Source organism: Betta splendens, chromosome 4 (assembly GCF_900634795.4).
Source record: "Betta splendens chromosome 4, fBetSpl5.4, whole genome shotgun sequence".
In the NCBI taxonomy this organism is placed as follows: Eukaryota; Metazoa; Chordata; class Actinopteri; order Anabantiformes; family Osphronemidae; genus Betta; species Betta splendens.
In genome coordinates, this window is record NC_040884.2 from 32,751,381 (window position 1) to 32,765,871 (window position 14,491).

The 14,491-nt window shown below is 49.2% G+C and overlaps 1 protein-coding gene across 5 annotated transcripts in view; it reads right to left on the reverse strand.

The window, feature by feature from the left end:
* LOC114853122 (inactive N-acetylated-alpha-linked acidic dipeptidase-like protein 2) overlaps positions 1-14,491 on the reverse strand; it is a 539,927-nt gene that overhangs the window by 435,554 nt on the left and 89,882 nt on the right. The window contains exon 1 of one of the 5 annotated variants that reach the window (XM_029146093.3): positions 2,821-5,073. The exons of the other annotated variants lie outside the window; for them this stretch is intronic. The gene's annotated coding sequence lies outside the window, so the exon portion shown is untranslated. Of the gene's footprint in view, positions 1-2,820; positions 5,074-14,491 lie in introns of those variants that run through there. 5 annotated transcript variants of the gene reach the window in all.

Here is a 14,491-nt window from a genome sequence, read left to right on the forward strand (position 1 = left end):
ACGGTTGCGATGGTTTTTACCTGCCCGAGTCTGCCGGAGGACTTTCGCTGGTGCTTCAGGGAGCTTGCAAAGGATTATGCGGAAACCCCCAGTCTGAAGGTCCGGCTCCGCACCATGAAGCAGGCTATTGGGAGCCTGGAGGAGGAATTCTGGTGGCTTGACTACCCTGGAGTGCCTACGCTCTTTGAGAGGCTCCAGGCAGTGCAGAGGGAAGTGGCACGCGCTCTGCGCGCAGCGCCTGCCAGCATCTCATCAGCAGCTCCCGGGGAAAATTCCTGTTGCCGCTTCGTCAGATTGAGCTCACTCTCCTGTTGCCGCTCAGTCGAGCCAAGCTCACGTTCCTGTCGACCCTAGTCGAGCCAAGCTCTCGCCCCAGACGCTGTCCAGTCGGATCCGGTTCATGCCTTGGCCCCATCGTCTGCGTCAGTCACAGCGGATGCGGAGAGAGGGTCCACATCCAGTCATCGGCGTTCTGGACGACGTCGGCAAAAGCAAAGATCCAAGGCCCAGGCCCCAGAGGCCCCGGCCCCTGTAACCAAGCAACACTCTCCTCCAGCAGAGGGCCTCCTCGCTCCACCTGACGTTATCCCCACCTCCATCGCAGGCATCCCGGACAGCATCTTCCAGCAGATCCGTGCTCAATGTACCCCTCTAGTCCTGTTCCTGTTTGCCCATTACCTGACCTCCACTGAGGCAGCGACCGACCCGTTCACCAAGGAGCACCGATTCCGTGAAGCAACCGCGCTCATCATTAGAAAGCCTGCACTGAGTGAGGCCCTGGGGTTCACTGAGCCGCCGTCTCAGCCGACCACACCTGCCTCGGTTCCTGAGGGCCCAGCACCAACGGCGTCCACCCAGGCTCCCCATCTGGGGTCGTCTCTACGTCTGTCCTCGTCTCTGGCCCTGTTTCCATCATCTTGTTGGCTTCCGTCTCGGCTTCCCACCTGGTGGCCTCGCCCTCGGTGCCTCCTGCCGCTGGTGGGTGGCGCTGCGTCCTTCGGCACCGGCCCCCGCGATTCCGCCGTCTTCACGGTGGCTCTCCGGGAGGACGACATTGCCTCCTGCTGGTCACGGGCCATTGTCCGTTTCAACGTCGGTCGCCCAGTACACAACGCTCACCTCTGGACACTGACCGTGGCAGTCCGACCCTGCGACCGCTGCCCAAGGACTGTGTTCGCGACTACCCAACGTGAGTGGGGCATTAGGACTCGGCGGTTCACCCGTTATTGGACTGTCATGGACTCATGTTCCCCCCTGGACCTTTTCATCCTATGTTTTGCATCAATGTTGTTTTTGTTTAGGCTAGATTGCCTCCTCCTCCCTCTGCCCATCCTGCTGGTCTGCCCTGCGCATTTTGGGGCGCCTGGGAATTCGCCCTTGAGGGGGGGATTCTGTCAAAAGCCTGGACTCACTTCCTGTTTTATTTTCTTGTTTTTCCGGTTTTGTCTTGTCACCGTAGTTTAGCTTTACTTTGCAGTCACATGAGCACCAGCTGTTTTTCATCAACCATTATTCACTTAGTATTTAAACAATGTCACGCCATAGCATCTTCCCCATGTGTCACAGCTAGCTTTCCAGCATTTATCACTTGTTACCTTTTATCGTGTATGACCCTTGAAATCCCGACCTCGTCTCCTGCCTCACCTCTGATTGTGCGCCGCCGTAAGTGAACTAAGCCTGTCTTCCACCACCAATTGCCTGATCCTTACCTGTACCTTAACTGCCTCGACTGTGTATCGACCGTTGCCTGCCTGACCACGAGCCCGATTAAAACACTGTCCTCAAACTAAACTCTGGCTCCGCCGTGCGTGTGGGTCCGCTACCTTGAACGCCGTGACAACTTGTAACTACATAACAACAAGAAGTCAGATGTGTGAACATGATGCTACTGTAAATGAACTATGATTCCAAGTAACACCTGTGACTTTGACATACAGTATGTTTTTTTTTACAAATTGCATACTATAAATAACTTTTTTGCCTTTACATCACTGCTGTACTTTCTTTCTTTAAGTCTTAATTGTGCAACACTTCTTCACTGGTGTAACTTTTATACAAAATGAACACAATGGCATTTTGAGCTTTCCTTCTGTAATTTCATTATCAAAATAGTTGCTAAAATCAAGTAATCAAGATACACACATATGACATGAAACATGTAGCGTGTAACCAAAGACAAACCAGATAAAGATCAACAAGACATGACCGACCAGACAGAGTAACAGCATGAAAAGCAGCAGGGCTTAAATACAAAAGGCTTACTGTAAGACACAGGTGCAACTAATGGCAGTGTTCACGGGACAAGCCGTGACATCTTCTGTCATCTGTATCAGCACAGTTTACAGTAGACTGTGCAGCATCACACTGGAACATCAAATGACTTCAAATGAAAATACCTACAGTAAAACAAAGGGAGAAGCTGCTGCCAAGTATTAGGTCTGTGTGTTAACCAGTTCCCTCTGAGCAGATGCGCTTAAACCCATCCTCCTAAACATCAGTTACACAGCAGTCCAATGAAGTCATACTAGTCAGACAAGCTGCTAATTGTGACCAGGTCAGCATCATCATGGCCTTCTGCCACCACCTCATACGGACCTAATCTACTACAGCTCATTAAGGAGGAAAAATATTATTAGGCTGTTTACTCAAAGCCAGCAAAGGTCCATGTGAACTGATCAACGTCTGCAGCTCTTTAGCCGGAGGATGACCAGCAGCGGTGAGGATGAAAGCAAGTAACAAGCCCTTCAGTCTCACTTGAGCATGCGCGCTGGCTCTGCATCAAGTCCTGGAGCTGTAAGTAAAGCGAAACTCTATATTTACCGTGCGAAGAAGAGTTGCTTGAACACCTGTTGTCTCAGTCTGCATGTGTGACTGCAGCAGAGGATAGAGGCCGACGTGGAGGCTGCTCGCTGTCTGTACCTGACACCAGGCTGCTTCACTGACTGCCTGCCTACACTCCTCAGGCTGTTTCAGACTGTCTCACCGTTTCCACTCATTATTCGTGCTACTGTTCAGCTGCTTTCAACTGTGAGCTGCGCGCTAACCCGTCTCCTCTCGCTCCTTGTGTGTACTGCCATTAGCATGGCCCTGCCTCCGCTTACCTGTACTCATCAAACCAGTTTGGCAGAGGGTTGCCTGTGTACAGCGTGTGTGTGTGTGTGTGTGTGTGTGTGTGTGTGTGTGTGTGTGTGTGTGTGTGTGTGTGTGTGTGTGTGTGTGTGTGTGTGTGTGGTTACATAGTTACAGCAGGTTTGACCCAGTGCTAGAAGCAACGACTCCATGTTTCCACTCTATTGTTGGGCTACTGTGGAACTCAATAGTGGAACTTAATAGTAATATATTGAAAAATATACATCACATTCTCATAATGGTTCAATGCTGCCCGACATTTGCACATTACATGCATTCAAGACTGAAACATTTGTTAGAGCTGCCATGTTTTCATTGGAAGGGTCTGTACTGTTGTACACCAAGCACTGTGTCATGTTTCATACAGGGCATGTGTGTTCTGCCTGCCAAGAGTTTACAGTAAGATCAGACCACTAGGATCATTTACTGTACTGCCATCCACAGTTTCATATGTTCTGCGTTCACATACAGTATTTCAAGATTTTGATTTGTTCACCTCTCTGAGACAATTTGTTAAATAGAACCTTTGTCTATATTTAAAATTTGCCGGCGTTCTGGTGATTGTTACAATTATAATTATTATTAGCAAACTCTCACAACCTTTTGGGGATTAGTTAAAGTGACTGGAACAATCTAGGCACCACTAAAAGGTACTGTAATAATAAAATAAAATAATAAAAAATAAAATAAATAATAAATAATAAAATAATAACCCTTCAGAGACATATCGTCTAAAGGAATGAAATCTATCTTTGATGAACTAGTGTTAAATTAGGATCTACTATTACTAAGTCTCTTGAATATCAGCATCTCATGTTCTCACTTTGTTACAGTGGCAAAGGAAAAAGCAAGATTAAGTATTATTCAAGAGATTAAAACTTTATTAGATTACATGATATTAAAAAACACTGTTGGCAGGACGAGTGATGGAGGGAGGTTGCTGTGTGGCAGGCCCAGCTGGAGCTGAATGCCCCTCTGCTTCAGGTGCATTATTCGCATACATTCAGGCAGGACTCCTCAGGGAATCAGCTCTGACTGCTGACCCCTGTGGAGGTCGGCCTTCACATAAACACACATACATATATCTAGGGGTCTAAGCATGTGGACTCTCTAACTGGGGTCCAGCTGGAGCCTCACTCACTGGCTATGGAAGAGATGATCACCACTAATTTTAACTACGTAGTACATGCAATAATAGTAAACACAATGCTTGGAAAGGTGAACACATTATGAGACAACTTGAACATTTTGCATAATAATTCCCAATAATATAGACAAACAAATAATGTGTTTGACAGTGTTTTGACAGAGAAAATGTTTGTAAATTCTTGAATTATTTTTATCAAACCTAATTACTAGCCTCTAAAACTAGTAACATTCACAGCAATACAGCATGTGACAGCAGAAATGAAAAAAATGACTGTATAAGTGAGGGCCAATATGCTGCCGATGATATTGATCCAGTGTTACTTGTTTTACATGCGCAGGCAGTAGGGGGACAATGCAAAGGTATTAGAGAGATGAGCGAAATGACATGAGGTCGAGTTGCATATGAGATGATTATTCGGCCCTTACCCAGACGCTTGGCAGCGCACGTCTTTTTCTGTGACACCATCATCAGGCCCTGGTGGATCGATACATTCGCCTTTAATAGGCCTTTCATTAGCAACTCATCAATAAGCTCCAGCAAAACACAGACACTCAATGACTGCTCCCACCCTCTTAAAGCAGAAAGTTGAAAGGGTTCAGAAGAGGTGACAATAAAGCATTGACAACATCTGGCAAACAGACTGTGTTAAACAGAAACAGGATCAGCAGAGTTTACATGCAGAAGCGGATGATGAATTTGGAAGTAGAAGAAACCACTGACTCTGAAGAGAGACGCACAGATGAGAGTCAGTGTTGTGCATAATTAAGATTTTTTATCTTAACACAACAAGCACAATATAATTTAAGGGAAACTCAATTATTTTCTTTGTGTCACTTTGAGGGGAAATGGCTCGTAATGTCCTTCAGATGCTGGTTTCGCTGGTTTTCCCGTCAGCATTTCTCATTTTACCAATTCCTGTGAAAAGCTTTCGAATAACCAGTTTCGAGGTTTAAGTGACAAAAAGAACAAAGTCAACATTTCACTTTAGTTCCTGTTGTAATATCAAAAACTTGGACATGGGCCTGAGAGAACGGTGACGTGCTGTGGTCAGGTTCAGACTGCCAGCGCTGGAGGAGTCTGGTTCCACATGCATACGCCACGAGGCATCAGCATAGGGATAGACTCAACACACAATGGACCGGCTTCCATCTCTGACCTGCAGCGACGTTACCAACAAACCCCCCATAATGAATTCTATTTAGGAATGAGAGACTGGTGGGTGGCTGCCCACAAAAATGGGACCAGAAAGGAAATGGTGACGATGAGCCGTGTTCACACTGCCAGCTCACTGCCGCCAACGTTGGAGGAGGCTCGTATGTCCTTAAACGCCATTAGGCATGAGATGCGCATATTCCTACAAACCAAGCCAGAAGAGGAAACTGCCTTTTCTCTGCCTCATCCATCCTTAAGCATCAAGGACTACTGTAGCAACCAAATTAGTCTCTAAACTCTCATTTAACAGCAGTCTGAGAGGAGGAAAACACGTTACTTTCAGTGACTGTGTGAGACAACCACACAATATTCAGAAGTTAATTTTTGGTTCACTACAGTTATCAACATATGCCTGGCGAGTGCTCACATGTTATGATGATACAAAACTAAACGTTATGTAACCATTGATTATGGTTACGAGTGTCCCACAGTCCAGCCAGTTTCCTAGCTTCGCTGCCATTTCAGTTTTATCCAGTAAATTCTCTTCCTAAACAACAGTATCATAAATTATGAATCTCTTGACAAAACTATCTAGTCATTGATTGATAGCATTGGCAGGCAGTTATTTCATGCCATGGAAATATATATACACACACACACACTCTATTCTCACCCTCCGCGGGTGGTCTCATCCACTTTCCAAGCTCGGGTCCTCTACCAGAGACCAGGGAGCTTGAGGGTTCTGCGCAGTATCCTTGCTGTTCCTAGGACTGCACTTTTCTGGACTGAGATTTCGGATGTTTTTCCAGGGATCTGTCGTAGCCACTCCTCCAGTTTGGGGGTCACAGCCCCAAGTGCTCCGATCACCACAGGCACCACTGTGGCCTTCACCTTCCAAGCCTTCTCCAGTTCTTCTCTGAGCCCTTGGTATTTCTCTAGTTTCTCATGTTCCTTTTTCCTGATGTTGCCATCGCTTGGTATTGCCACATCCACCACTACGGCTTTCCTCTGCTCATTATCCACCACCACAATGTCTGGTTGGTTCGCCATTACCATTCTGTCAGTCTGGATCTGGAAGTCCCACAGGATCTTGGCTCGCTCGTTCTCTACCACCTTGGGAGGTGTTTCCCACTTTGACCTTGGGGTTTCCAGTCCATACTCCGCGCAGATGTTCCTGTATACTATGCCAGCCACTTGGTTATGGCGTTCCATGTATGCTTTCCCTGCCAGCATCTTACACCCTGCAGTTATGTGCTGGACCGTCTCTGGGGCCTCTTTGCACAGTCTACACCTTGGGTCTTGTCTGGTGTGGTAGATCTGGGCCTCTATGGCTCTGGTGCTCAGGGCCTGCTCCTGTGCAGCCAGGATGAGTGCCTCTGTGCTGTCCTTCAGCCCAGCCCTTTCAAGCCATTGGTAGGATTTGTTGAGATCAGCCACTTCAGTTATGTTCCGGTGGTACATCCCATGTAAGGGCTTGTCCTGCCATGATGGTCCCTCTTCCAGCATCTCATCCTCTGTTCTCCACTGCCTGAGACATTTACTCAGCACGTCATCTGTCGGGGCCTTATCCTTGATGTACTTATGGATCTTGGATGTTTCATGCTGGATAGTGGCTCTCACGCTCACTAGTCCTCGACCTCCTTCCTTGCGGCTAGCGTATAGTCTCAGGGTGCTGGATTTGGGGTGGAACCCTCCATGCATGGTGAGGAGCTTTCGTGTCTTAACATCTGTGGTCTGTATCTCTTCCTTTGGCCACCTTATTATTCCCGCAGGGTATCTGATCACTGGCAGGGCGTAGCTGTTTATTGCCTGGGGTTTGTTCTTGCCATTGAGCTGGCTTCTTAGGACTTGCCTTACTCGTTGGAGGTATTTGGCTGTTGCCGCATTCCTTGTTGCCTGTTCAAGGTTGCCGTTGGCCTGTGGTATTCCAAGGTACTTGTAATTGTCCTCAATGTCTGCTATTCTTCCTTCTGGGAGTGAGACCCCTTCTGTGTGGATTACCTTGCCTCTATTTGTCACCATCCTCCCACATTTCTCGAGTCCGAATGACATCCCGATGTCCGAGCTGTAGATCCTGGTGGTGTGGATCAGCGAGTCGATGTCTCGCTCACTCTTGGCGTACAGCTTGATGTCATCCATGTAGAGGAGGTGACTTATGGTGGCCCCGTTCCGGAGTCGGTATCCATAGCCAGTCTTGTTTATTATTTTACCTATTACCAGAACAGCAGTGGGGACAGTGCATCTCCTTGGTATATGCCACATTTGATGGATACTTGGGCAAGTGGCTTCCCATTGGCTTCAAGGGTGGTTCTCCACAACCTCATCGAGTTTGCAATGAAGACCCTTAGAGTTCTGTTGATGTTGTACAGCTCCAAGCATTCAGTGATCCATGTGTGTGGCATTGAGTCATAGGCTTTCTTGTAGTGGATCCAGGCTGTGCACAGGTTGGTGTGTCGCATTCTGCAGTCTTGGGCGACTGTTCTGTCTACCAGGAGTTGGTGTTTGGCTCCTCTGGTATCCTTACCAATGCCCTTCTGTGCTTCGCTCATGTATTGACCCATGTGCCCACTTATCTTAGCTGCGATGATGCCTGACATGAGCTTCCATGTTGTGGAGAGACAGGTTATTGGCCGGTAGTTGGATGGGACTGTGCCCATTGAGGGATCCTTCATTATCAGGATCGTTCGCCCTTCGGTTAGCCATTCAGGGTGAGTCCCATCCCTTAGCAGCTGGTTCATTTGTGCTGCCAGGCGCTCATGGATTGCAGTGAGCTTCTTTAGCCAGTAGGCGTGGATCATGTCAGGGCCAGGTGCTGTCCAGTTTTTCATACCTGAGACTCTATGTTGGATGTCTGCCACTGTGATAGTCACTGGATTCTGTTCAGGGAGGTTGCTGTGGTCTTCCCTCAGATCCACCAGCCACTGTGCATCACTGTTGTGTGATGCCTTGGCCAGCCGCCTAAAGAGGTACACCAGAGATAACGAAGCCAGATGAATAAACCGGCTGTTCGCAACACAACCTGCGAAAGTGTAATCTCAATGGCAGGGTAATAACAACAGAGCAGACCCACCAAGGCTGGAAACTGAACAGTACTGGAAGGGTATATGGGAAAGGGAGGCATCACACAACAGTGATGCACAGTGGCTGGTGGATCTGAGGGAAGACCACTTTCGCAGGTTGTGTTGCGAACAGCCGGTTTATTCGTCTGGCTTCGTTATCTCTGGTGTACCTCTTTAGGCGGCTGGCCAAGGCATCACACAACAGTGATGCACAGTGGCTGGTGGATCTGAGGGAAGACCACAGCAACCTCCCTGAACAGAATCCAGTGACCATCACAGTGGCAGACATCCAACATAGAGTCTCAGGTATGAAAAACTGGACAGCACCTTGCCCTGACATGATCCACGCCTACTGGCTAAAGAAGCTCACTGCAATCCATGAGCGCCTGGCAGCACAAATGAACCAGCTGCTAAGGGATGGGACTCACCCTGAATGGCTAACCGAAGGGCGAACGATCCTGATAATGAAGGATCCCTCAATGGGCACAGTCCCATCCAACTACCGGCCAATAACCTGTCTCTCCACAACATGGAAGCTCATGTCAGGCATCATCGCAGCTAAGATAAGTGGGCACATGGGTCAATACATGAGCGAAGCACAGAAGGGCATTGGTAAGGATACCAGAGGAGCCAAACACCAACTCCTGGTAGACAGAACAGTCGCCCAAGACTGCAGAATGCGACACACCAACCTGTGCACAGCCTGGATCCACTACAAGAAAGCCTATGACTCAATGCCACACACATGGATCACTGAATGCTTGGAGCTGTACAACATTAACAGAACTCTAAGGGCCTTCATTGCAAACTCGATGAGGTTGTGGAGAACCACCCTTGAAGCCAATGGGAAGCCACTTGCCCAGGTATCCATCAAATGTGGCATATACCAAGGAGATGCACTGTCCCCACTGCTGTTCTGGTAATAGGTAAAATAATAAACAAGACTGGCTATGGATACCGACTCCGGAACGGGGCCACCATAAGTCACCTCCTCTACATGGATGACATCAAGCTGTACGCCAAGAGTGAGCGAGACATCGACTCGCTGATCCACACCACCAGGATCTACAGCTCGGACATCGGGATGTCATTCGGACTCGAAAATTTGGGAGGATGGTGACAAATAGAGGCAAGGTAATCCACACAGAAGGGGTCTCACTCCCAGAAGGAAGAATAGCAGACATTGAGGACAATTACAAGTACCTTGGAATACCACAGGCAAACGGCAACCTTGAACAGGCAACAAGGAATGCGGCAACAGCCAAATACCTCCAACGAGTAAGGCAAGTCCTAAGAAGCCAGCTCAATGGCAAGAACAAATCCCGGGCAATAAACAGCTACGCTCTGCCAGTGATCAGATACCCTGCGGGAATAATAAGGTGGCCAAAGGAAGAGATACAGACCACAGATGTTAAGACACGAAAGCTCCTCACCATGCATGGAGGGTTCCACCCCAAATCCAGCACCCTGAGACTGTACGCTAGCCGCAAGGAAGGAGGCCGAGGACTAGTGAGCGTGAGAGCCACTATCCAGGATGAAACATCCAAGATCCATAAGTACATCAAGGAGAAGGCCCCGACAGATGACGTGCTGAGTGAATGTCTCAGGCAGTGGAGAACAGAGGATGAGATGCTGGAAGAGGGACCATCATGGGAGGACAAGCCCTTGCACGGGATGTACCACCGGAACATAACTGAAGTGGCTGATCTCAACAAATCCTACCAATGGCTTGAAAGGGCTGGGCTGAAGGACAGCACAGAGGCACTCATCCTGGCTGCACAGGAGCAGGCCCTGAGCATCAGAGCCATAGAGGCCCAGATCTACCACACCAGACAAGACCCAAGGTGTAGACTGTGCAAAGAGGCCCCAGAGACGGTCCAGCACATAACTGCAGGGTGTAAGATGCTGGCAGGCAAAGCATACATGGAACGCCATAACCAAGTGGCTGGCATAGTATACAGGAACATCTGCGCGGAGTATGGACTGGAAACCCCAAGGTCAAAGTGGGAAACACCTCCCAAGGTGGTAGAGAATGAGCGAGCCAAGATCCTGTGGGACTTCCAGATCCAGACTGACAGAATGGTAATGGCGAACCAACCAGACATTGTGGTGGTGGATAAAGAGCAGAGGAAAGCCGTAGTGGTGGATGTGGTAATACCAAGCGATGGCAACATCAGGAAAAAGGAACACGAGAAACTAGAGAAATACCAAGGGCTCAGAGAAGAACTGGAGAAGGCTTGGAAGGTGAAGGCCACAGTGGTGTCTGTGGTGATCGGAGCACTAGGGGCTGTGACCCCCAAACTGGAGGAGTGGCTACAACAGATCCCTGGAAAAACATCCGACATCTCAGTCCAGAAAAGTGCAGTCCTGGGAACAGCAAGGATACTGCGCAGAACCCTCAAGCTCCCTGGCCTCTGGTAGAGGAGCCGAGCTTGGAAAGTGGATGAGACCACCCGCGGAGGGTGAGAATAGAGTGGTATATATATATATACACACACATCACTGCTCCACCTGGTGCATGAATGTGCAATTGCAGGTCATTTCTTAAAATGAGGACCCGAGCTTGGAAAGTGGATGAGACCACCCGCGGAGGGTGAGAATAGAGTGTGTATATACACTCTATTCTCACCCTCCGCGGGTGGTCTCATCCACTTTCCAAGCTCGGGTCCTCTACCAGAGGCCAGGGAGCTTGAGGGTTCTGCGCAGTATCTTTGCTGTTCCTAGGACTGCACTTTTCTGGACTGAGATTTCGGATGTTTTTCCAGGGATCTGTCGTAGCCACTCCTCCAGTTTGGGGGTCACAGCCCCTAGTGCTCCGATCACCACAGGCACCACTGTGGCCTTCACCTTCCAAGCCTTCTCCAGTTCTTCTCTGAGCCCTTGGTATTTCTCTAGTTTCTCATGTTCCTTTTTCCTGATGTTGCCATCGCTTGGTATTGCCACATCCACCACTACGGCTTTCCTCTGCTCTTTATCCACCACCACAATGTCTGGTTGGTTCGCCATTACCATTCTGTCAGTCTGGATCTGGAAGTCCCACAGGATCTTGGCTCGCTCGTTCTCTACCACCTTGGGAGGTGTTTCCCACTTTGACCTTGGGGTTTCCAGTCCATACTCCGCGCAGATGTTCCTGTATACTATGCCAGCCACTTGGTTATGGCGTTCCATGTATGCTTTGCCTGCCAGCATCTTACACCCTGCAGTTATGTGCTGGACCGTCTCAGGGGCCTCTTTGCACAGTCTACACCTTGGGTCTTGTCTGGTGTGGTAGATCTGGGCCTCTATGGCTCTGGTGCTCAGGGCCTGCTCCTGTGCAGCCAGGATGAGTGCCTCTGTGCTGTCCTTCAGCCCAGCCCTTTCAAGCCATTGGTAGGATTTGTTGAGATCAGCCACTTCAGTTATGTTCCGGTGGTACATCCCGTGCAAGGGCTTGTCCTCCCATGATGGTCCCTCTTCCAGCATCTCATCCTCTGTTCTCCACTGCCTGAGACATTCACTCAGCACGTCATCTGTCGGGGCCTTATCCTTGATGTACTTATGGATCTTGGATGTTTCATCCTGGATAGTGGCTCTCACGCTCACTAGTCCTCGGCCTCCTTCCTTGCGGCTAGCGTACAGTCTCAGGGTGCTGGATTTGGGGTGGAACCCTCCGTGCATGGTGAGGAGCTTTCGTGTCTTAACATCTGTGGTCTGTATCTCTTCCTTTGGCCACCTTATTATTCCTGCAGGGTATCTGATCACTGGCAGAGCGTAGCTGTTTATTGCCCGGGATTTGTTCTTGCCATTGAGCTGGCTTCTTAGGACTTGTCTTACTCGTTGGAGGTATTTGGCTGTTGCCGCATTCCTTGTTGCCTGTTCAAGGTTGCCGTTTGCCTGTGGTATTCCAAGGTACTTGTAATTGTCCTCAATGTCTGCTATTGTTCCTTCTGGGAGTGAGACCCCTTCTGTGTGGATTACCTTGCCTCTCTTTGTCACCATCCTCCCACATTTCTCGAGTCCGAATGACATCCCGATGTCTGAGCTGTAGATCCTGGTGGTGTGGATCAGCGAGTCGATGTCTCGCTCACTCTTGGCGTACAGCTTGATGTCATCCATGTAGAGGAGGTGACTTATGGTGGCCCCGTTCCGGAGTCGGTATCCATAGCCAGTCTTGTTTATTATTTGGCTGAGGGGGTTCAGACCTATGCAGAACAGCAGTGGGGACAGTGCATCTCCTTGGTATATGCCACATTTGATGGATACTTGGGCAAGTGGCTTCCCATTTGCTTCAAGGGTGGTTTTCCACAACCTCATCGAGTTTGCAATGAAGGCCCTTAGAGTTCTGTTGATGTTGTACAGCTCCAAGCATTCAGTGATCCATGTGTGTGGCATTGAGTCATAGGCTTTCTTGTAGTCGATCCAGGCTGTGCACAGGTTGGTGTGTCGCATTCTGCAGTCTTGGGCGACTGTTCTGTCTACCAGGAGTTGGTGTTTGGCTTCTCTGGTATCCTTACCAATGCCCTTCTGTGCTTCGCTCATGTATTGACTCATGTGCCCACTTATCTTAGCTGCAATGATGCCTGACATGAGCTTCCATGTTGTGGAGAGACAGGTTATTGGCCGGTAGTTGGATGGGACTGTGCCCTTTGAGGGATCCTTCATTATCAGGATCGTTCGCCCTTCGGTCAGCCATTCAGGGTGAGTCCCATCCCTTAGCAGCTGGTTCATTTGTGCTGCCAGGCGCTCATGGATTGCAGTGAGCTTCTTTAGCCAGTAGGCGTGGTTCATGTCAGGGCCAGGTGCTGTCCAGTTTTTCATACCTGAGACTCTATGTTGGATGTCTGCCACTGTGAAAGTCACTGGGTTCTGTTCAGGGAGGTTGCTGTGGTCTTCCCTCAGATCCACCAGCCACTGTGCATCACTGTTGTGTGATGCCTCCCTTTCCCATATACCCTTCCAGTACTGTTCAGTTTCCAGCCTTGGTGGGTCTGCTCTGTTGTTATTACCCTGCCATTGAGAGTACACTTTCGCAGGTTGTGTTGCGAACAGCCGGTTTATTCGTCTGGCTTCGTTATCTCTGGTGTATCTCTTTAGGAGGCTGGCCAAGGCTTGTAGCCTTTGCTTGGCAGTTTCGAGTGCTTCAGGTATGGTCATCTGGCTGTACCTCTTAGGCATTGGTCTTTTCATTGCACCTCTCTGGGCCTCTGTCATTTGGCTCACTTCCCTCCGAGCTGCCTTGATTTTTGCCTCCAACCTTCGTTTCCATGGTGGGTATTGTTTCTCATGGCTCCCATGGTTGCTCTTATAGCCAAGCATCTCTAGGATCACTGATGCTGAAGCGTATATCAGCTCATTGGTTTCTGTGATTGTTGTGGTAGGGATCGCTCTCAATGCTGCATTCAAATCTTCCATGAGATTTTCTGATGGTACTTCACTTAGCCGTTGTAGTGGGGTTCGGGGTTGCCTGTTCAATCTCGCCATGATCTTATCTTTCAGGTCAGTTGCTGCCTCGCTCAGCGTATCTGTGCTTATTGGGGCTTCGTACCCAATTTCCGGTTGGGGAGATGGTGAAACCTCCCCTCTGACCTGGCGTCCTGGCTCCCCCTTGCCGTAGCATTTGTGTTGTATCTCGTCAATCTCAAGTTGTGATAGCAGTTGCCGTTTGTGGATGTTGGAACACTGAGCTACTAGTTGCTTCGCCGTCAGCCTTGAATGTGGGTTTCTCCGTTCCCATTCACGGCACATTCTTTGCATGTAGCTCCTCTGACTAGGGTTACTTGAGTAGTAGCATTCCAACAGAGCCTTGTTCTCGCATCTCAGCCATTTCTTTCTTGTTCCAGTAGCCCACTTCTCGCCAAGGTGCTCTGGTTCCCCAACACCTGACGCAGACCTTGTTAGACCGGGCGACGTCTGAGCCGGTATCTCATGTGGTTCATTGTCTCTCATGATATGAGGTAGGTGGTAGCTTGAAGGGTCTTGCCCAAGGACCCACACTGGATGCCTATTCGCCCTAACGGGGATT